The sequence below is a fragment of the Ahaetulla prasina genome, chromosome 12 (genome assembly GCF_028640845.1).
Source record: "Ahaetulla prasina isolate Xishuangbanna chromosome 12, ASM2864084v1, whole genome shotgun sequence".
In the NCBI taxonomy this organism is placed as follows: domain Eukaryota; kingdom Metazoa; phylum Chordata; class Lepidosauria; order Squamata; family Colubridae; genus Ahaetulla; species Ahaetulla prasina.
This window is the reverse complement of record NC_080550.1, coordinates 1597763-1619620: the sequence shown is the minus strand read 5'-3', so window position 1 is coordinate 1619620 and position 21858 is coordinate 1597763. Positions and strand designations below refer to the sequence as shown.

General features: G+C 46.7%; 1 protein-coding gene across 8 annotated transcripts in view; it reads left to right on the top strand.

Moving 5' to 3' along the window:
- LOC131184258 (zinc finger protein 469-like) overlaps positions 1-21858 on the top strand; it is a 272266-nt gene that overhangs the window by 110908 nt on the left and 139500 nt on the right. Inside the window, exon 1 of one of the 8 annotated variants that reach the window (XM_058155367.1) lies at positions 13924-14011. The exons of the other annotated variants lie outside the window; for them this stretch is intronic. The gene's annotated coding sequence lies outside the window, so the exon portion shown is untranslated. Of the gene's footprint in view, positions 1-13923; positions 14012-21858 lie in introns of those variants that run through there. 8 annotated transcript variants of the gene reach the window in all.

Below are 21858 nucleotides of genomic sequence, written 5' to 3'. Positions count from 1 at the left end.
TGATTCCCATGGCTTCTGTTTCCGCTTTTTGTTTTTAATCAGTGCCACTGAAACCCAAGGAAACTCGGCTCGGCTGGGCTCTCTGCCAGGCATCTTGGCACGGAACCCAATCCAAGAAGGGATGCTTCTGGAGGTTTTTTGGCAGGCCTTCATTGTTGTGGCACAAACAGCTCTGGCTCGGGTGCAAGCTTGAAATATCTGGGGAGACGCCTGGGGTGGAATTGGAAGCAGGGCAGGCCAGACGTGGGCAAGAGAGGCTGAAATGATGACACTGATTAAAGGAAATTAAAGATACCGTATTTTTCGGAGTATAAGACGCACCTTTTCCCCCCCCAAAAAGAGGGTGAAAATCTGGGTGCGTCTTATACTCTGAATGTAGCCCCACCCGGCTTCTCAAAGGGAGGTTTGAGAGGCTGAAAGAAGCTTCAGAAACGAAGCTTCAGAAAAGAAGCCCCCAAACAGAGCTTCAGAGGCTTTTTTTCTGAAGCTGCTTCCGAGGCTTTCAGAGGCAGAAAACTGTTTTTTCTGAAACAGTTTCAGAAGTTTCAGAGGCAGGGAAAAAAAGCAAAAAAAAAAAAAAAAAGCAAGGCACAGAGCTCACAACCAAGGAACCTGTTGCTAAAATTCACCTCTGGAAAGAGCTGATTGGGGATATTCCGGGAGGCCAATCCACCTGCCAATCAGCTTTTTCCTTATTTTCCTCCCCAAAAACTAAGGTGTGTCTTATACTCCGAAAAATACGGTACCTATTGTTGAGAGAAGGCACAGCCAAAAAAGCATAGGAAGGAAAATAATGCCTTTCCAAAATGCATCCAGGAATGTTATATACTATGAAAATGCTATGTATTATGGGGGCAGTAGACAAAAAGTGTGCAATTGTTCATGAGAAAAAAAAATCATTTCTCCCACCCACCCCCCTTCTGGATGGCAAATGGATGTGGACAAGAATGACATGAACTGGAAAATGAGAAACGAAGTCAATTTGACAGATTAATTCATGCTTATTCACCGGTGGGAGGAACACTTTCAGATTTTGTTATGATTATATTATTGAGGATGAAGGAATGCTTTAAGAGAATGCAGTTAATATGGAATTCACTGAGGTGGGAATGTGACTCCGGGGCTATTGTGTGTCTTGAAAGAACTTTTGGGAAGGAAAACTGAGCAGGGAGAGGAACCCAGATGCTCAAATGGAATTTCCAAAGATACAACCGTCTGTTTTCCAGTAACAAGAAAAATCTTTGGGACCCTTGGAACTAACATTCACTTAGGTGATATTACTCTGGAGTACAAACTTAACGTGTGTTAAGTGAAAACTCACAAACGTTACACATTGGAACAGCCATCATTTAAACTTCTCAGTTTGTTATGCGAATCAATACACACTTCAAGGCTAATTTTGGAATCTGCCTTAACTGATGTAATAGTTTTATAGGTTGTTCATATTGTTATGGTGAGTCGCACAGTCCGCCAGATGTTTAGGTTGGATTTGGCATTTTTATTCATCTATCCGGTCCTTTCCAAGGGGCAGGCAGATGTTGCTGTTTGATGGCCTCAGCGCAGGATGTAAGCTGTGCCAAGTCAAGTTGCCTTTTGCAATTGACTGATGGGGATTCTATCAATGCTGCTGGTGTTCAAATGGCGCTCCAGATGTTTTGGGGATTGCATTTTTATTATTTCCTTTTTATAGTGAGTACAAAACGGTTACTCATTGTGAAGTCTTTGCAAAAATATGGAATTAATTCTTGTTTAAGAAGGAAGGAGAGGCAGAATGAGAAGGGAAAAATGGAGGGTGAGGGAAGGAAGGAAGGAAGGAAGGAAGGAAGGAAGGAAGGAAGGAAGGAAGGAAGGAAGGAAGGAAGGAAGGATCTAGCTGTCAAACTGGTATAGCAATATGCTGATGAATTAAAAACATCTTAAACACTCATGGCATTTTCACTCGTGTTATGCGGCACTAGGGATTCGAACCACTGAACTGCCGACCTTTTGATCGACAAGCTTAGCATCTTAGCTACTGAGCCACCGTGTCCCTTATATATATAGTATATGTATAATAATATATAATAATGCTGATTTTTTTCAGTTTCCCATGGAAAATGCAAAAAAAGATGTTTTGGTTCAAAGAGAACCAGTGAGTTAGGCAGCTCATTTGTTGCTAGCGAAAGCCACAATTTTGCAGTGGATTGGTGAGGTTTTTTTCCAATCCTGCTGCCGCTACTTCTCCTGGCAAATACTTCCCCAGGCTTATTATTGTTTAGAAGGAGCCCAAAACAGGACTTGGGGCCGAATCCTGAAGCCACCCTCCAGCTTCCATTCCTGGAAGTATCTGTGCCTGAATTCTTTCAGAGAGTCAGATTCTTTCCACCAGCTTTAGGCCGGCTTGAATTAGCTCAGAAAAAAACAACAAGAACCCTCAGTGCAGTGTTCCTAAGGAGTCATAAGTGGCTCATTAAAAACGAAAACCAATTTTATTTTTCACAAAACTTCCTAGCGTCAACCTTGAGGCTGTCACTGGGATAGAAGATAGCTGGTCACTTGCTTTCCAGGGAGCAACACTGCCATCTGTAGGAGAGAGAGAGTCATTGGCAGCCTCAACCGGAGAGACGGAGAGAAGCCAGCAGCAGCCTTCCCTCCAGTAGGAAAATCTTAGGGAAACTTTAAACCGAGGGTGCATTTTAATGCAAGCGGAATATCTAATTTTGCCAGCAGGCAAAAGGAATCCTTGGTACTCTTGCCTTCTCCTAATTCCACTATGCTCTTTTTCCGTTAAAAAGTCAAAAATAGAAATGCGTTGCAGGAAAAAAAAATAGTTGAAGGAAAGCAATGCCAAAATGCTATTGGTGGAAATGGCTTGCAATATAGAATAGTAAAGGCAGTGGTGGGATTCAAGTGATTTAACAACCGTTTCTCTGCCCTAATGATTTCTTCCAACAACCAGTTTGCCAAACTGATCAGAAAGTTAACAACCGGTTCTCCCAAAGTGGTGCGAACTGGCTGAATCCCACCACTGAGTAAAGGTAAAGGTAAAGGTTCCCCTCGCACATATGTGTTAGTCATTCCCGACTCTAGGGGGCGGTGCTCATCTCCGTTTCAAAGCCGAAGAGCCAGCACTGTCCGAAGACGTCTCTGTGGTCATGTGGCCGGCATGACTCAATGTCAAAGGCGCACGGAACGCTGTTCCCTTCCCACCAAAGGTGGTCCCTATTTTTCTACTTGCATTTTTTACCTGCTTTCAAACTGCTAGGTTGGCAGAAGCTGGTACAAGTAACGGGAGCTCACCCCGTTATGCAGCACTAGGGATTCGAACCACTGAACTGCCGACCTTTCAATCGACAAGCTCAGCATCTTAGCCACTGCTGAGCCACCGCATCCCTTATATATATATATATGTATATATGCTTATTATATATTTATTTACTTATATAGAATAGTAGATATACAGTAATTGTGTGCAAAAGAAAAAAGAAAAACTGTAGCCCAAATATTTAAGAATATATCTCCAAGCTCAGAGAGTACTCAGCTTAATCCTACCTGCATGTTTTTCATCCTGTTGAATATATCTGAATACTGTATACTAAAAATGTGCCAAAACTGCACTGCAGATTCTCTAAGCGGGGTGTCCAACCTTGGCAACTTTAAAACCTGTGAACCTCAACTCCCAGAATTCCTCAGCCAGCCTAGGGAATTCTGGGAGTCAAAGTCCACAAAAGTTGCCCAGGATGGACTCCCCTGCTCTACAGCTTCTATAAATTGGGGACAAATTTAAACCTCACTCAGCCCCTTACCTCCCAACCCAACCCAGTATTGTTATGAAGATAAATGAACTATCTATGGGACATCCAGATTCTTGGGGGGAAGTGATATATCAACAAAATCAATCCATACTGAGATCACCTAGTTACTCGACTAATTGTCACACCTCACTGGAACTTGTTTTAGAATTTTGAACCTGAGTTCAGTTTTTTAAAATATGGCAAGTTTCCTTTACATGCAAATCAGATTTCAGGGTCTAGGTAGGCCAATGGAAATTATGGGGTGGAGATCTAACCCTTCTCAAATGAGGTTTACCTTTTTCTTATGCCAGAAGCAGGATGCACATTATGGGAGTTGCAGTCCATCACAGATGGAAAGAGTCAAGGTGAATAAACCTGCGTAAGAAAATGACTTGGTCGCAAACATGATCCTTGTTTCTCTCAAGTATTAGAGACAAACAATAACTCCCAACTATTAAGGAGCTGTTTGATAAGATCTGGAAACGTGTTTCCAATTAAGAAGTTATCCAATCATGCTTACATGAAATAAAGCAGGAACAGAGTAATTTAATTAAGACTTGACGCCTATATTAATATTTTTAATGACAACCTGATTCAAATGAATGCCAAATGAGTTTTTTAAGCAATACAGTATGAAATTACTTGGACAGTAAAATGAGGAGGATATTTGCATGTTTGTGTGGGTGAAACTGAACATAATTTTGATCAGAAACAATAAATAAAAGGGAGCCTCAGCCTTACAAAAGTAAAATGTTGCCAAGGACAAACGATAGCCCTGCATATTTTGTGCCTTGGGGCTGGGTGTCAAGAGTCTTATTCCATCTGAATTCCAATTTCTGGGAGCAGAGAGTTTGCAGTTTATTTATAATCTGCTCTGTGTCTTTTCCCCCTGTCGAGTTGTGCTCTGGGCCCAAAGCTGCAATTTTTGGAGCAAAGGAAAAAAAAGATTACAGGGTTTTGTTTTGTTCTCTGGTTTGTTTTCGGATGGCTGTAGCTTCAAAGCAATGTGAGTTTAACTCTTACATTCGAAGCAGCCTTGTTATTATGGAAAGAAGCATGTGGGGTCAGAGTTTGTCCTTGCTGTATCCCTTGATGGCTTCCCCACATCTTTGTCATGGAGGTCATCATTCTGGATCCAGTCCCCAGGGCTGGAATAGATGCCCTCTCTGTCCCCAAAGCCCTGCTTAAGAAATGCTTAATTGTCTCGGGTCCAAACAAGCCAACAATGATTCTGATTAGGGGTCTCCAAATCTGAGAACTTTAAGACTTGTGGACTTCATGGCTGAAGGAATTCTGCATGGAGGGCTGAGGAATTCTGGGAGTTGGTGTCCACAAGTCTTAAAGTTGCCAAGTTTGGAGACCCTTGATTTGGATGACTCACCCGACTGAGTCTTCTTGACTCCTAATTAGGAAAGTATTGCTTCAGCAACTTCACACAATTCAGCCCTCATGCCAAAGGCTGCAATTGATAACTTGATTGCCAAGAGACTGGATCTTGAATCTAACATTCCGGGCATATCTGTGGGTAGCGAACAAGTCCTGGGTATCAAACCACAATCTGGCCTATGCATTATGTCATCTTTAAGGTTTTTATTCCTGCATTCTGGTTGGTTGGTTTTCTTTTTGTTTTCTTTTTTCTTTTTGCCTTTGAGATAGTCAGATATTTATCCTTCGGAGGACGGGCAAGAGACGGAGTTGCATGACCATGGTGCAAATATTACCACTGACAGACGAAACGAGCTGGTGGGTGAAATGCAAACAGATTTGCCTGGAAAATGATCGGTTTGACAAATTAAGTCATGAACCAAGAATGCTGCTTCATTGCTTCTTTGAGCCAAAGGGCTTTCGCAGCCACTCGAAGTTTTGTGTTTTTTTTAAGAAGTCCCACAGAAAAACCGACACAACTGGAGAATTCTCTTGTTCTCAACCCTTTGGTTGATCATTTTAAGGACACGGTGAAGTCTCTCCAGTCCACCCACATGTCATAAACCTCAGAAGAGAGGTGGGACTGGCTCTGGGCAAAAGTCCACCTCACCACACAGTAGCCGATCAGATTCATCCAGGACTCTCACTGCATAGCATCATTCTCACCGTTTTTCCTCTCAGTGGCTGAGATTTAAAATCTCCGCCTATGATTCAGGAATCCCTCCTGTGATTCAGCCTAGCAAGCAGACTAGCATAGGAGCTATCAATAGCCCTATTGTCTAAAATTCATCCCTCTGGTATGAAGATGAAATCCACACACCTTAAAGATTGCGAAGGTTGAGAAAATGGCTTTAGAATATTGGGGCTGGCGATTTCTTTATATATAAAAAGCAGCTGGTTCATACGACTGAGAGGACAGAAGAGGCTCCCAAGTTGTATTCATAGGGCCTCTGTGGCTCAGACTGGTAAGACAGTCTGTTATTAACAGCAGCTGCCTGCAATTACTGCAGGTTCAAGCCCCACCAGGCCCAAGGTTGACTCAGCCTTCCATCCTTTATAAGGTAGGTAAAATGAGGAGCCAGATTGTTGGGGGGGCAATAAGTTGACTTTGTATATAATATACAAATGGATGAAGACTATTGCTTAACACAGTGTAAGCCGCCCTGAGTCTTCGGAGAAGGGCGGGATATAAATTCAAATAAAAAAAATTTTTTGGTTCAGCTGGTCACCGTTTAGCACAGCCTCAAACTACATTTTGGGGATTAGGTTGTTTGTAATCAGCCTTCTGAGATTTATGTTTTTAATACTCCAAAATTCTTAGTTGATTTATACCTTTTGTAGGATCAATCCTAAGTAGAGTAAAAGAGAGCAGGCAGGGGAGGGGGTCTTCTAGAACGGGGGTCTCCAACCTTGGCAACTTTAAGCCTGGTGGACTTCAACTCCCAGAATTCCCCAGCCAGCTGGCTGGGGAATTCTGGGAGCTGAAGTCCATCAGGCTTAAAGTTGCCAAGGTTGGAGACCCCTGTTCTAGAACTCTTTACCTGGCAAGAGAAAGGAACGCAAAAAGGTGCAGGTTATTATTATTTATTAAATTTATATGCCACCCCTCTGTCTCACTGTCAAACAACTCTTGATTAGGTTAGACCAAGAGTTTCAACCATGGTTATCTGCTCTTCAAAATCAGGCCCAGGATGGAGTTTGTTAATTGCTAGTAATGAATGTGGGACTTTTAATCTCATGGAACAATGCAGCTATAATTGTTTTATTTGGACAGCACGTTTGATACGTAAAGAGCGGAGGAGATGCTGGCATGATGAATTGCTCCTTACTTTCTATGAAATCAGGAGATTTCCTTGGCTGTGCCAGGGCAAACTCTGAGTGGCAGCTGTTATTATTAGCATTATTTAAGGGATATTATTAGCATTATTTAAGGGATAAGGGATCCTTATTTCTTCCTCCACATACCTCCTTCACAGCAAACATTTTGAGAGCAACTGTAAAATCCTCTCCGGGACACTGTGGCTATTCATGGTCTGCTGGTGGGAGTAACAGAGTGTGGGTGAAATACATATAGAAAGCAGAAGAAAGAGAGGAGAAAGAAAAGGGATATTTATTTATTTATTTATTTATTTATTTATTTATTTATTTTTCACATTTATATACCGCCCTATCTCCCTAGGGACTCAGGGCGGTTCACAGGCAAGTAAAAAATACATATAAATACAGACTAAAATAACAATTAAAAAACTTATTCTACATAGCCGAATTATTAAAAACTATATAAATAATAAAACCCATTTAAAACCAGTAAGTTTAAAAACTAATCCAGTCCTGCGCAGATGAATAAGTGTGTTTTAAGCTCACGACGGAAGGTTCGGAGGTCCGGAAGTTGACGAAGTCCTGGAGGGAGTTCGTTCCAGAGGGTGGGAGCCCCCACAGAGAAGGCCCTTCCCCTGGGTGTCGCCAGACGGCACTGCCTAGTATGTGCGCGGATGAGTGGATGCAGGTTGTTTATACAGATTTTTAAAAAAAAAAAAGAGAGAGAAAGATGCAGGAGGCACGGCTTAAAAAGAATGACTTGTTCACAATATCGACCCAAAGCAAAATAATGACTCAGTTGTTTTAGTGGATGCCTTGTAGGATATACAGCATCTGGGGATTGGACAGGGGAACAAGCCATTAAGAAACAGTGCTGGACCAGCCAAGAAGGAACTCTGAGTTAGACCTCGGAGGCCGAAATATAGGGATGGCAGCAGTGGTGGGATTCAAATAATTTAACAACCGGTTCTCTGCCCTAATGATTACTTCCAACAACCAGTTCATCAAACTGCTCAGAAAGTTAACAACCGCTTCTCCCGAAGTGATGCGAACTGGCTGAATCCCACCACTGGATGGCAGATTCAGGATGTAAGCTTTGTTCTTTGAGTTTGGGATGTATAGGAAGAGGCCGGGCTACTTATTTGACATTTTATGTCAAAGTCTTCCATCTGGTTCGAAATCAGAGGTATTTGAAAGCAGAGGTGGCCGTCGTATGTGGTCAGAAACTGTTGTGACCCAGGCCCAGGTAGGTAGTAGGAAACTCAATCAGAGTAAAAACAAACAAGCTTTATTCGAACAGCTGAGAATTAACTCATTCTCAGCGTAGTTCAACTAAATTAAAGCAAATTCCTCCCAACACAAATTCCTCAGTCCTACCACCAACGTTGGTCCAATTAGGCAAACTGCCAAAGGCCTTTTGAAGACACCGATAGAAAATAAATGCAACAAGACAAAGCTATCAATGTTGTTTTCCGGCAAAGCCCAAACACCGTTGCTGGTCTTTTAAGCCTTATGGGAGGGGCCAATCATCTCTTGGCTCTACTCCTGAGTCGTCCTCTTTGCTTGAGCTGCTCTTGCCTTCTGGCAGCTCTTCTCATGTGTGCATTAGGAACAGGCTCCTCCTGTTCCTCTGCCTCACTACTATCAGTCTCTGGAGGCTCTGGAGTCTGCACCTCGCTCCCCGATGGACCTGGCCCCACCTCTGCCTCCAATGCAGAGCCCTCATCCAGGCCTTTTCCAGACTCCAGGACTGGCCCATGTTCTTCTTCAGCCTCATCATTGTCTAACTCTATTGCCAGCTCCGCAGGCTGCTGGCAGAGCACAACAAAAATATGGCAAGATGTGACTAGATTTCTGGAAATTATAGACCTTAATTGTGGGCTTTGGCAATCTGAGCATCTGTCACTGATTTTGTCTATGACCCTTAACCAAGTCAAGCCAAGCATGTTGTGTGAACCAGTCACCCATTCTTTACTGGCTGAGGGTCATGCCCGATCTATCTTCTGTGAAGCCACCACTGGGCAGCAATGGACCCAATGCTTGGAGATGTTGCTTGAGAGCTTTTCAACAGAAGAGGCAGACAGCCATTCCAGATGTCCTTCTTTTAAAACAAATCAAAACTCAATGTTCAGTCCTTTTCTCATGCTTCCCCAACTAGACTGCCCAGACGCTCAGGCTAGCTGAGACGTGGGGGGGTTGTGGTCCATTCCGTCTGATTTTGGATGCTGTGCTGTACCTTCCATTTCTAGAATTGCTGCTGATCTTTGATGTCTCTTCTTCAATGTGTCCACATCTTTCTCAGCCTTTACAAGATCCTCAGCCCAGCTGAGCAGCCTCTCATTTCCAGGCAGTGATGACTCCATAGCCCAGGAAGGAACTGTCTTCTCCACCCCCAAAGCAGATCCACTTATGAAAGGAAATTTCTCCCCGATTCCAGGGGGTTCCTGTTCACTTTGGGCACATAGCAGTCCTGACCTTCACCTCCCTCTGATGCTGGCATCCTCCAGATTCAGTGAAAGGTCCCATTCATCTCAACCTTCTTAAAGAATGCAGCCCAGTCTTCGACGGGATTCCCAGACTGAATGAATGTCCATGGAAAGCCAGAAGGAGAGATTGACAGATCTCTAGTAGCTCACCTGATTTTTCCCGCAAGAGACTTGGCTGTCGGGAGTAACAGGCAGGGCAATTTATATCTTATGCCCTCAACCCTGGTTTTTAAGGAACCGGCCCTTTAGAAACTGTCGTGTGAATAGAGAAGAGGAGGAAAGAACACGTCCTCCCAGTATATATTGATACTTTTTAAAAAAAATTAAAGGTGAAGAAAAGGTTGCTCATGAAACCATAGTTTAGGCCATGATAGCGAACCTATGGCATGTGTGCCACAGCTGGCATGCAGAGCCCTCTCTGTGGGCATGTGAGCCGGTGGCCAGGTCAGTTCCACCATGCATGCACAGCTAATTTTCAGGATGCATGGGGGGGGCGCATGTGGGAGATGCGCATGTGTACAGGCACCACCCCAGTCCATTTTTGGGCTGCAGGGAGGCCTGCTAGGCCCAAAACAAGGGGTGGGGGGAGCATGGGTGGGTTGTACGCGCATGCACAGGGGGGAGTGTGGGGTGGTTGTGCACAGACGTGCAAGGGGGCGCATTGCATTATAGGTGCCGGCACACATGATTTCGGCACATGATGAGAAAAAGGTTAGCCATCACTGATTTAGGGCATGGATGTCCAAGCTTGGCAACTTTAAGACCTGTGGACCTCAACTCCCAGAATTCCCCCAGCCACCATGAGAGCTCTGGGAGTTGAAGTCCAGAGGTCTTAAAGTTGCCACGCTTGGACGGTCCTGGTTTAGGGCCATATTTGTTGCCTTGTTCTGTCTATTCTACCATTCTTCACCTCCTGATATTTGAGGACTGCAGTGCCCAGAGTTCCCGTTTACTTTTCATTTTAGCCATCCTTGCTGAGAATTCTGGAAATTGCAGTCCTCACATATCTGGACCAGATTGGAACAGCTTTGTCTGTTCCAATGTTTCTCAGCTTCGGCAAGTTTAAGAAGTGTGGACTTCTTAAGGCCGGGCTATCTACGGGACCGCCTGCTGCTACCGAATACCTCTCACCGACCCGTGCGCTCTCACAGAGAGGGACTCCTCAGGGTGCCATCGGCGCGACAGTGTCGTCTGGCGACGCCCAGGGGAAGGGCCTTCTCTGTGGGGGCTCCCGCCCTCTGGAACGAACTCCCCCCAGGACTCCGTCAACTTCCGGACCTCCGAACCTTTCGTCGCGAGCTTAAAACTCACCTATTCATCTGCGCTGGACTGGGTTAGTTTTTAAACTTATGGGTTTTTAATGGGTTTTATTCTAAATTTTAATCATGGCCAATTTAATAAGTTTTTTAATTATATTTTAATCGTATTTATATTGTATTATTTTGTATTTTTTATCAGGCTGTGAACCGCCCTGAGTCCTTCGGGAGAAGGGCGGTATAAAAATTTAAATAATAATAAATAATAATAAATAAACTCCCAGAATTCCCCACCTTCTTCAACCGTCTGCTTAGAAACAAGTCCTACCCTCAAATGTGAACCCATGCATCATGGTTGGTGACCAAGGATCTATGCCTCGGCTTGATATATCAGAATGATGTGGTGAAGGGTGTTAATGACTTCGGGAACATCAAGTAGAAGCCACACTAATAAAAGAGAATATTTGTAGTTCAGAGTTGACAAGAGCGGTCCTTGGTGCTCTCTGAGCTTGTTTTCTTGAAGATGCTTCATTACCCAAACTAGGGAACATCATCAAAAGCCATACAGTTGTCATGCAGTGTGTGGTGGCATCACAATGTTTGGATATCACAAAGGACCAGTTCCACTTTTGTACCATACCGGCTACCCTTGATTGACGGTTCCTCTCTATCAGAGAAACAAAAGCCCTGGAAATGCAGCATCTGGTGTTGGCTTCTTCTGTCCTCCTTAATGTTTCCTGGTGTCTTTGTCAAGGCCTCTTCCCACAGTCATAGCAGCTTCCTGTCTCCCCAGCCTCTTCTCTGCTGTTCCACAAGGCTTGATCAAGGCCAGGCAGGGTTAATCCCTAGGCGGATTAGGAGCAGCTCTGGAGTGGTCCAGGAACGGAGGCTCACCAGACGATGCTAAGACCATTTTTGCACAAGGCAGGCGAGGCTCAGTTGCCCGTCCAGATGACGCCACAGCTCAGCAACGCCAGGCTGACTCCAAGGCTCACAAAGTGAGAAGTTTCATGGGAGAGAAACACAGTTCATTGCAAATGGAGCCTCACGTTAAGTTTTGACCCCAGGCCAGGAGTGAAATCCAGCAGGTTCTGACAGGTTCTGGAGAACCGGTAGCGGAAATTTTGAATAGTTCAGAGAACCAGGAAATACCACCTCTGGCTGGCCCCAGAGTGGGGTGGGAATGGGGATTTTGCAATATCCTTCCCCCAGGAGTGGGGAGGGAATGGGGATTTTACAGTATCCTTCCCCTGCCACGCCCACCAAGCCACACCAAACCCACCAAGCCACTCCCACAGAACTGGTAGTAAAAAAAATTGGATTTCATCACACGTAGACAGTTATTGGTTTCAAAGCCACATCTTCAAGCCGTTATCTCTGGACATGACCTTCTTGCCATCAAGAAGTTTCATCTGGCAGGACTTGTCTAGCCTTTCTAAGACCTTGACTGAAATTCTACTGGATTTCCAAGATTACATGCCAAACAATTTTCAACCTTTATGGGCCTCTGCAAAGAACCAACATTTGTAAAGGAATCTGGTCACACCATGAGACCCAAATGGGTTTCAGTGTTTTTCCATGCATGTTGCTAAAAACAAATATTGGCCTCCTAATTTGGAAAAGCATCTTTTAGATCCTGGGCGCAAAAAGGAATCCGTTCAATTTATTAAGTGGTCCTTTTGCATGTGGTGAGGAACCTTTTGTTACATTTTGTGATTCAAAATCTGGATTAAACTGGTTTGGAGCAAGATTTTGCAGAGTCCGGCCAAGAGCTGGTAGATCTGGTTGTGATCCTAATTCATCCCCCATGTTGGTATTTACAAAGTAGATGATTCTATTGTGGCTGGTTCTTGATCTGTTCCTTTTGCCGAGGCAGTCTTGGGCGGCACAGGGTTACACTTACGCTAGCTTGCTCAATGGTCGTTTGTTAACTAATCAGAATTGGTGGAGTTTGCAGAAGTGCCTAAAATCATGATTCACCAACCACCATGGCCAGGTCGTTCACACCCTAAGCCAATGCCAGAGAGGACCAAGCTGTTAACTGTTAGCTGAGGCTGGACTAGAAGACCTCCAAGGTCCCTTCCAACTCTGTTCTTTTGTTAGTCTGCTTTTCACCTTTGTCCCCTTTGATCAGTGGCTGAGGTTCACTCTGCAAATAAAACACAGTTAGGCAGTCTTGATCATGAAAATGAGGTGTTTGGATATTTTAACTCCAAAAAAAAAGTGGTGGGGGGGAGGCTTCATTTTGAGAAACTCATTGAAAAGAAAGTCAGTAGCATAACTTGTCCGGAACCCAGCTGGCAAACGGCCAAGGCTGAGCTCGGATGCCAGAGCTGCGGACGGCTTGCCTCTCCTGGCACTGGGCTCCCACCCGCCAGGAATGGCACCTCTCTTCTTCTGGATCCCGGGCAGCGGCCTCTGCTGTGCCCCAAGGCTGGAGACGAGGAGATTTGGGGGATGGGGGCAAGAAAGGCGCCCCACTCTCCTGGGGTTTATAAAGGAGGCTGAAAGGACGGTAGTTGATGGGAAGAGAATACTCCGTTTTGATCCAGCGCCAACCCTCCCCTCCCCCCACGGTCCAAGACTCCTCCGAGATGCTCCTGCGCCCATTTGGGGAAGTGGGAGCCCGCTCTTCCCACGGTCGCTCGCAGCTGCCCAGAGGTGGAGGGAAGGCTTGCGATGGAAACGCCCAAGAAGCCCCCTCCCCTCCCCACGATCTCCAAGATCTGGCTTTTACCCTCCGCCCAGCTGCTTTGCAAACCCAAAGCCCTCTGTACATGGTCAGGGAACCCAAAGCCCCTTTCTCCTTCCAGGTTCTTGCTTTCCTGCGGGACGCAGCTTGGCTCTAAAGCATTTCGGGGGACGGGGAGGGAGGGGGGGGTCGCGTTGCAAGGAAAGCCCGGGTCCCCTCCCTCGACACCCCCCACCCACCGGGAGGCCTCTCCGAGCACGGGCGACGTCCCGCGATCCAGGCGCGCGAACGAGGCAGGGAAGGCGAGAGCCGGTCCGAACCCGCCGCCCGCCGGCTGCCTCTCCTCCCGGGCGGGCGGGCCGAGGGGCGTCTGGAGGCGGCTCGCTACTGGCTGGGGAGGCGGCGCGGAGGAGGCGGGTGCGCGGTCCCCACCCGCCTGCGGTCACTCGGCAGCCTCGCTCGCTTGGCCGCCGCGGCAGAGTTGAGCCCAGCAGCCGCGCGGGGGGCTCCAGCTCGCCTCTTCCCGGGCAGGACGCGCCCCCTCCCCCCGCCGGCCATGAGGTAAGAGCGCTGCCCGTCGGCTCCGGGACGGGGGGAGACCAGAAGCCCCCCTTGCCTTCCTCGCCTCATCCCCCCTCCGCCACGAAACGCAGATTTCTTTCTGTTGGGGGGGGGGCGGGGTGGGGGTTTACCTAAGTCGCTTTGCGCAAATACAGGTGCGACCCTTCCTTTTCCCCCCCACCTCTGTTTCATGCTGAAGGTGATGGATTTCTCCCTCCCCCCCCTTCCCCCTCCCCATTTGTGCAGAACTTGCATCACTATTTGGGCAAGGAAGTGCGGGCCGGGGGTGGAGGGCGGGCTAGGGGGATCGACGCGCTCTCTTTCCATGCCGCGCCTCAGCCCGGGGGAGACCCTCAGCGCGCGAGGGTTAAAAGACAGAAAGCCAAGCCATCTTCTTTAGCCCCCAACCAGCAATGGAAGGGACTGGGCCCTGCCTGTTGCGCCCCCATCCCTCGCCCCCGTATCCCTTCCAAGCCGCCTCTCTCCCCAATGACAGCGAGCCCACCGGGGCCTCGGGAAGGAAAGAGTTAACGACTCATCATCTTCTTCTTCTTCCCCTCCAACCTTCTGGGTTCATCTGCAAAAAATAAAAAGTGAAGATCAAACCGATCGTCTGTTGCGCAGAGAAGCTGCCTTTGATGTGAGCGGTTCCTCCTCTCAATTTCCGTCTTTTTCTCACACTCTTTTCTTTAACTCTCCCCCACACAACCCCTCCCACCCCCCCACCCCCGATCCTCCTGAGAATTTCCTCCTTTCCCGAGAAAGGGAAACTCAGACCCAACCTAGACGGGACGTTGTTGGCGCTGGAAAACTCCTGCCAGGGTTGAAAATGGTTCTCAGTTAGATGCGAAGAGGTCTTGATTTCCTTTTCAGTGTCAAAGGAAGAGATGGCTATATTAAATTTAGTTATATTCTTTATTGAGGGGGGGGGGCTTTGATATAGTAGAACAAGGTATAAGTCAGAGCCCCTGCCTAACCCATCCCTTGTTCAATTCAGCCCTGGGTGTATTCATGATATTTTTCATCTGTCCAGAGTAGCATCCATCATGCTTAGACACAGCAAATTCTTTCAATTAGCCTTTTTCAGCCAGTTTTTTTTTTTACAGTCTCTAGCAGTGCAGTTTTGTGGGTGTTCATGCAGAAACCTGTCTTGTGTGGGGTCTTCTTGTCCGATATGCTCCGAGAAGAGAAGTCCTTTTCACTTTACAATTAGGACAAGCACATTGTGAGTTGTTGTGACATCACTGACACTGTGAAACTGTTGCCAGGCCTCTGTAATGGTTGTGTCTATAGCAGCAAAGTCTCTCAGGGTGGTCTCAGGAAGAGAAGGGGACCTTTGGGGTTAGATGGACGTCTGTGAATTGTCCCTTGGTTGAGTTTGTGGGCTTGTGCTGCCAGAAATGGGGGGGGGAGCATGATGGGCTTCTCACCTACTGCGGTGGTGTGATGGGGAAAGACGCAGGCCAACAGCAACAGGAGGGTGTTTCTAAGCTCCCCTCCAGACCACCGCTGGCTGTTTCCCTTCTGCGAACCCTCAGGAGCCCTTTGAAGGCAACCCACAATTTGTCCTCATTGTCCACAAGAGCCTTGTAGAGCAGGACAGTGGTGGGCTTAGTTCTCGGGCTATTCAGGGGGAGCTGCAAAGCCATCCAAGCAGCTTGCCTCTTGCAGGCCCAGGTGGGCAGCTGAAATTTAGGAGCCAGGAGGATGGATGAGGGGAGAGATCCTTTCCACAGGGAAGTGGCTGCCCCCCGCCCCACAAGATTTGCACAACCCCAATCTTTCCTGCCTTCCTGGTGGTTCCTCTCCTTATTTATTTATTTATTTATTTATTTATTTATTTATTTATTTATTTATTTATTTATTTATTTATTTATTCATATTTTTATACCGCCCTTCTCCGAAGACTCAGGGCAGTGTACAGCAAATAAAACGACAATAATCCAAAAATAATTTAAAATACCGTAACAAAATTAAAAATCTAATTAAACCGCTGTATACTTAAAAATATTAGATAAAAATTACAAAAGATAAAAACCCCTGTTAAGAAACCCGCTAAAACCCCCAAATATTAAAATCAATCAATCCTTCAGCCAGACTAGGTGGCTCACTGAGAAGGTCGGCAGTTCGGTGGTTCGAATCCCTAGTACAGATCTCCTATGTGAGCAGGAGGTTGGGCTGAATGATCTCCAAGATCCCTTCCAACTCTACTGTAATTATTACCAGATGGCATTTGCTTTAGCTGCTAAAAAGGGGCGAAGGAAGGGATGTGATTTTATTTATTTATTTATTTATTTAATCATATTTATATACCGCCCTATCTCCCGGAGGACTCAGGGCGGTTAACAGCCACGTAAAATATACATAAATACAAGTTAAAACCCCAATTAAAAAACTTATTACATACGGCCGAATATTAAAACCCCAATAGAATAATAAAAACCCCATTAAAAACCAAATTTAAAATTTAAAATCCTAGTCCAGTCCTGCGCAGATGAAAAGATGTGTCTTAAGCTCGCGGCAAAAGGTTCGAAGGTCAGGAAGTTGACGAAGTCCTGGGGGAAGTTCGTTCCAGAGGGCGGGAACCCCCACAGAAAAGGCCCTTCCCCTGGGCGTCGCCAGCCGGCACTGCCTGGCTGACGGCACCCTGAGGAGTTCCTCCCTGTGAGAGCGCACGGGTCGGTGGGAGGCACTTGGTGGCAGCAGACGGTCCCGTAAGTATCCCGGCCCAATGCCATGGAGCGCTTTAAAGATAATTACCAAAACCTTGAAGCGCACCCGAAAGGCCACAGGTAGCCAGTGCAGTCTGCGCAAGAGAGGTGTCACATGGGAGCCACGAGGGGCTCCCTCTATCACCCGCGCAGCCGCATTCTGGACCAGGGGTGATCACGGGTGCAAGACTCCAAATGGCTTTTGGCAAGGAAGGGCTCAGCTGGACTTGCGTTGCTGGAAGCCTCAAAAGGCTGCTGAAATCTTGGGTGGCTGGGAGCCCAAGTGAAAATGTGGACATTGCCACAGAAACCACAATTTATGGGGATTTTAATATCCCCAGTGTTCTTAATTATGCCAAGGGGAGGCTGTACGCTCTACATGCCTGATGGATTAAGCCCAGCCGACTGGGAATGACAGGATAGTGTACATAGATGGATGACCCTGGCCTGAGGAGAGTTACCCTGAGGCAGTGATGGCTAATCTTTTTGCCATCATGTGCCAAAAGCGGGGGGAGTGTGGGGAGGTTGCACGTACACGTGCCCACACCCATAATTCTATGCGCCCCCCCACCCCCCACGCATGCCCGTATGACTTCCCCCACACTCCCCCTGCTTTTGGCATGCGATGGCATGGTGGGCCCAGTACTCCCATTCTTCACTCTCCCCAGGCTCCAGAGCCTTTCTAGGAGCCTGGGGAGGGTGAAAATGGCCTCCCCCCCCCCCGGAGGCCCTCCAAAGGCTGGAAATGGCCCATTTCCCGACTTTCAGCTGGCTTGAGCTGATCTCGCATGCCCACCAATATGGCTCCGTGTGCCACCTGTAGCATACGTGCCATAGGTTCGCCATCATGGCGCTGAGGCTTTCTTTTACAGATTGCAAGTCCTCTCCCCATCTGAGAGATCCCCTCTGGGGCAGGGGTCTCCCTTGAAGCAGTCAAGGGCTCTTAGCATGGCCTCAAGAGGGATTGCTGGCACTGGATTACCTTTGCCAAGGGGACCCGGTGTGAAATGGGCCAGGACCCTGTGCCACGAAGAAGCTTCAGCAAGGCATTCCTGGCCCAGCACGCTCTCTTCGCTTCCCTTTCTCTTGGCCCTCCCTCTACGGTGGAGACTCTCCTTAAGTGACTTTCCAGTTGTTTCTTGTGCTGAGCTGAGAAGTGCGGTTTCCCAGATTTCTTTTCAAGGGGAAGCGAATTTCTATATAAAGGGGCAGAGCGAGAGAAAGAACCAAAGCTCCTGTGTTCCCAGTCAGGAAGCCAAAGTGGCCGTTGGTGTTTCTTACTGGTATTTAGAGCAGTGTTTCTCAACCGTAGCAATTTGAGACGGATGGACTTCAACTTCCAGAATTCCCTAGCCAGCATGCTTTCTGGGGAGTTCTGGGAGTTGAACTCTATGGCTTTTAAAACACGCCGGCTAGGAAATCCTGGCTGCTCCAAATTCCTGCATCTTAAAGTATGCTGGCTGGGGAATTCTGGGAGTTGAAGTCTTCGCAGCTTAACGTTGCTGAGGATTTGGTGCTCAAATCTTTGCAAAAGGCAGAGAGGGTTGTGCTGGAGTCTTGAGGCTTTCTTGGCTGGGGCTGGGGGGATGTACGGAATACAGACCCTCGGTCTATGGGTGACTTTGGGCTCTGTGCTGTCCCTCTAACCCTTCTAGAGGGTTGTGTGGATAAATGGGGGAAGCAGGATAACTGTTAGAGTTAGGAAGCAGATGAAGGAATAAAACCAGGCTCCTAATCTACCTGGGGGGGAAAGGATCAGGGTTTGATCCGGGCAACAAACCGTTGCTTGGACCTTGTTAGATCTGCTGCATTTCTGCCAAAAAAGGAGGAAGACTTTTTTGCCCCGTGGGATCAGGTGTGCTTCTGCAATTCAGCATCTCAGCCCTGGCTGCCTCCCCTCCACACACACACACATACGCACATACACCTGGGTTTCTGTGCCGAGAGCAACCTAAGAGTTCCCAGCAGCTGGAAAGTGTCATAAATAACCTGGAGAGTTGGCCGAAATTAATTTTCATTTTATTTTCATAATGTCTGCTGCTGGAAACTGAGCAGAGGCAGTGGGAAGGTTTCTGTTTCCTCAATTAACTTGGATTGCATTCCCTCCCTTCCTCCTTGCTGTCAAATGGAAAGAGCCCCTTCAGCTTCTGGGTTTGTAAAACTTTCTCTGAGTGCCAGCCCTGCTAAGGTTGGGGGGGGGGAAGAGAATTGAGTGTTAAAGAAATCGGAGTCATTTTTGTTTTGTTTTGCTTCTACTTAACTCTTTGCAGGCCCCGGTTTTGGCATGCAGTAGTAAGATTTAAGGGAAAAATTCTGCAGCATTTTGGAGGTGTTTGGGCAAAGGATACTGGCTTAATTGGATAGGGATTTGGTCCAGTGGTGCCATGGAAGTCCCTCTTTCTCTTTTCTTCCTGGTCTTTTTGTTTATTCTCACACTTCTGTGTCCTCTGAAAGCAGCATAAAACATAAAAAAATATTTAAAAATAAGATGCAGACTATCCATGCAAACTTTTAGATCAAGGGTGTCCAACCTGGGCAACTTTAAGACCTGTGGACTACAACTCCCAGAATTCCCCAGGCAGCTCCAAAAGGCTGTTAAAAGAGCAAGCACCGAGAACAAATATGGAAGCCAAGTTGGGGAGAACTTTGGGTGCGAATTCAGCCTTCTTCTAAAGACTGTGGTGCTAGATCCATGGAAGCCCAAAGTCTAGAATACTCCTGCTTCCTCTGATTTGTAGTTCCAAAGCCCTGGGTTGTATAAATTGGAGCAGCTTTCTAAAACAGCCAAAGTAGGCTACCTTGACAATAGAAGGGAGGTTGATGGACTTTGGCCTTCAAAGCTGATGTGTTTAGGATTCTGAAGAGAGCATCACTTCTTCTGGGTGGCTTACGGACCTAATTCTGTCCCAGACCTGGACGATATAAAGACAGTTCATCAGAAAATAGAAACTCATGTTCCGGGAAGGTGGGTGATGGACTAGAAAAATGTTAAGGTTAGTAAGGTTGAGGAAAGGAGGAGGAGAAGGCAACAGGTATGGTGGCCTGGTGCAGTCAAAGAAGTTGCTAGAATGGCTGATGGTTGGGGATTGGCCAAGGTGGTGAGCATTGGAAGTCAAGGGGAAGCCAATTAATTGGATGGTATCTAGGTAGCCCTCTCCCTCAATCCCAGGTATTCCCAACCTTAACAACGTTAAGATGTGTGGACTTCAACTCCCAGAATTCTCCAGCCATCCAAGTGCTCTAACCCCTGCTCTCCAACAATGATCTCGGGCCCCTTGAGCTCCACCAGCCTCATCCTAAAGTAGTGTTTTAATGTGTAGGATGCAGCACACAGGTGCACGATGTGCAGATGGGGCCTGGAGGAGACCCCCTCCTGCGGAGTGCCAAGGACCGAACAATCCCTCATTATCCCTCATGCCTCTTGCATCCCCCACTTCCCCAGGTCCATTGGTGAGTCATATTACATTACAGTATGCTGGGTTTGGCATTTTTAATGATGCTTCCTGCAGCTTTACGCCCACTTCTCTTCCCAACGGCTTCCTGGGAAAGCCGATACGAATTTTGTATCCTTGTTATCCTGGAATCTGGATGAAGGGGAGAAATTCTATCGTGAGCTGCAAAGAGGAAGAGGGGGGGAAAACCTCCATTGCCTCTCTTTCTCTCATTTCCTCTTGGCCTGAAAACAGGGTCAGTGCTTATGAGCATTGAAATTTCTTCCCCTTCTTTCATTCTTCCCTCCTACCCTAAGTTGTATTTAGACTCCATGGGATAGGAAGCCGCCTTTGGGGAAGAAGGTCTTGCCATTACCCATTTCTGAATTCTGTGGGCGAAGGGCAAGCAAGGCCATTCCACCTCCTCCAATGGGCTTATCTCCACCCTATTTCCATAACAAAGACCTCGTAGTTCCAATCTGCCCTGTCTTGACGTAAAAACTGGAGGCCTTGTGTTATTGTTATGTACTGTTAGTGTGCGGGGAAAACTATACCGTCTATGCCCACATGACGCTTTCAAACCGATAACTATCTATGTGTGAAAACAAGCAGCCTTCACCCAAGGTACTTAATGTGATCTCTGAATTCATGCTTTGTCTGGATTAACGCGATAGTCTCAACCATAGTTAACCAAGAAAGCTGGATTCACTCAGCAAGCTAAGTCCGCGAAAAATCTATCAAAACTTAACATAGTGTGTTGTGCGAATAGGGCCATCAGGTCTTTATCGTAGCTGTATGGCATGAACTCACAGTGGCTCTCTACTCTGAAGTGAGTACCCCCACTGAATTTCTGGGTTGTGCTGCATTGTGTGTTGTTTCCTTTCAAATATGGTTTTGTGGGCTAATCTTTAAGACCTTTCTAAGCCTCTTCAGGCTAATATTTTGAAGCAGCCCCAAGAAGCTAAAATGATAGAATGGTAGAATTTTTTATTGGCCAAGTGTGATTGGACACACAAGGAATTTGTCTTGGTGCATATGCTCTCAGTGTACCTAAAAGAAGAAAAGATACCTTCATCAAGGTACAACACTTACAACCAGTGGTGGGATTCAAGTAATTTAACAACCGATTCTCTGCACTAATGATTTCTTCCAACAACCAGTTCGCCAAACTGCTCAGAAAATTAACAACCGGTTCTCCCGAAGTGGTGCGAACTGGCTGAATCCCACCACTGCTTACAACACTTAATGATAGTCATAGGGTAAAACAGATCGTGGTTTGAATGGCCAGTGGAAGACTTGGTTGAATTCTACGTCTCTAACCCAGATACCAGCTGAAATGTGTCCTGTTCCTGCAGTTTTATCATAATATCCCATCTCTTATGGGATTTTCTGTTTTTAAACGTGGTCCAGGAATTATTCCTTTTAAAGGAAGAACATTTCGTTCTAAATGACAGATCTGTGTCTTATTAGTTCCATCCATATGCGGCAGTCCGTTTCCTTCTCAGCCACCTCAATGCTTGTCAGGAGTCCTGGAGGCGTCCAACTTAATCAGGGCCAGCAAGGTTTAAACCGCCACCACTGCAAGGTCTGGTTGCTTGAGCTTTGAGGAAATTCCTCCGGTGATGGACTGAAAAGACACAGACGGACGTGTCAAGGTTTCTTTCTTGGAGATGTTGGTGCTCTCTGAGGTTGGTTGTTTCCTTGC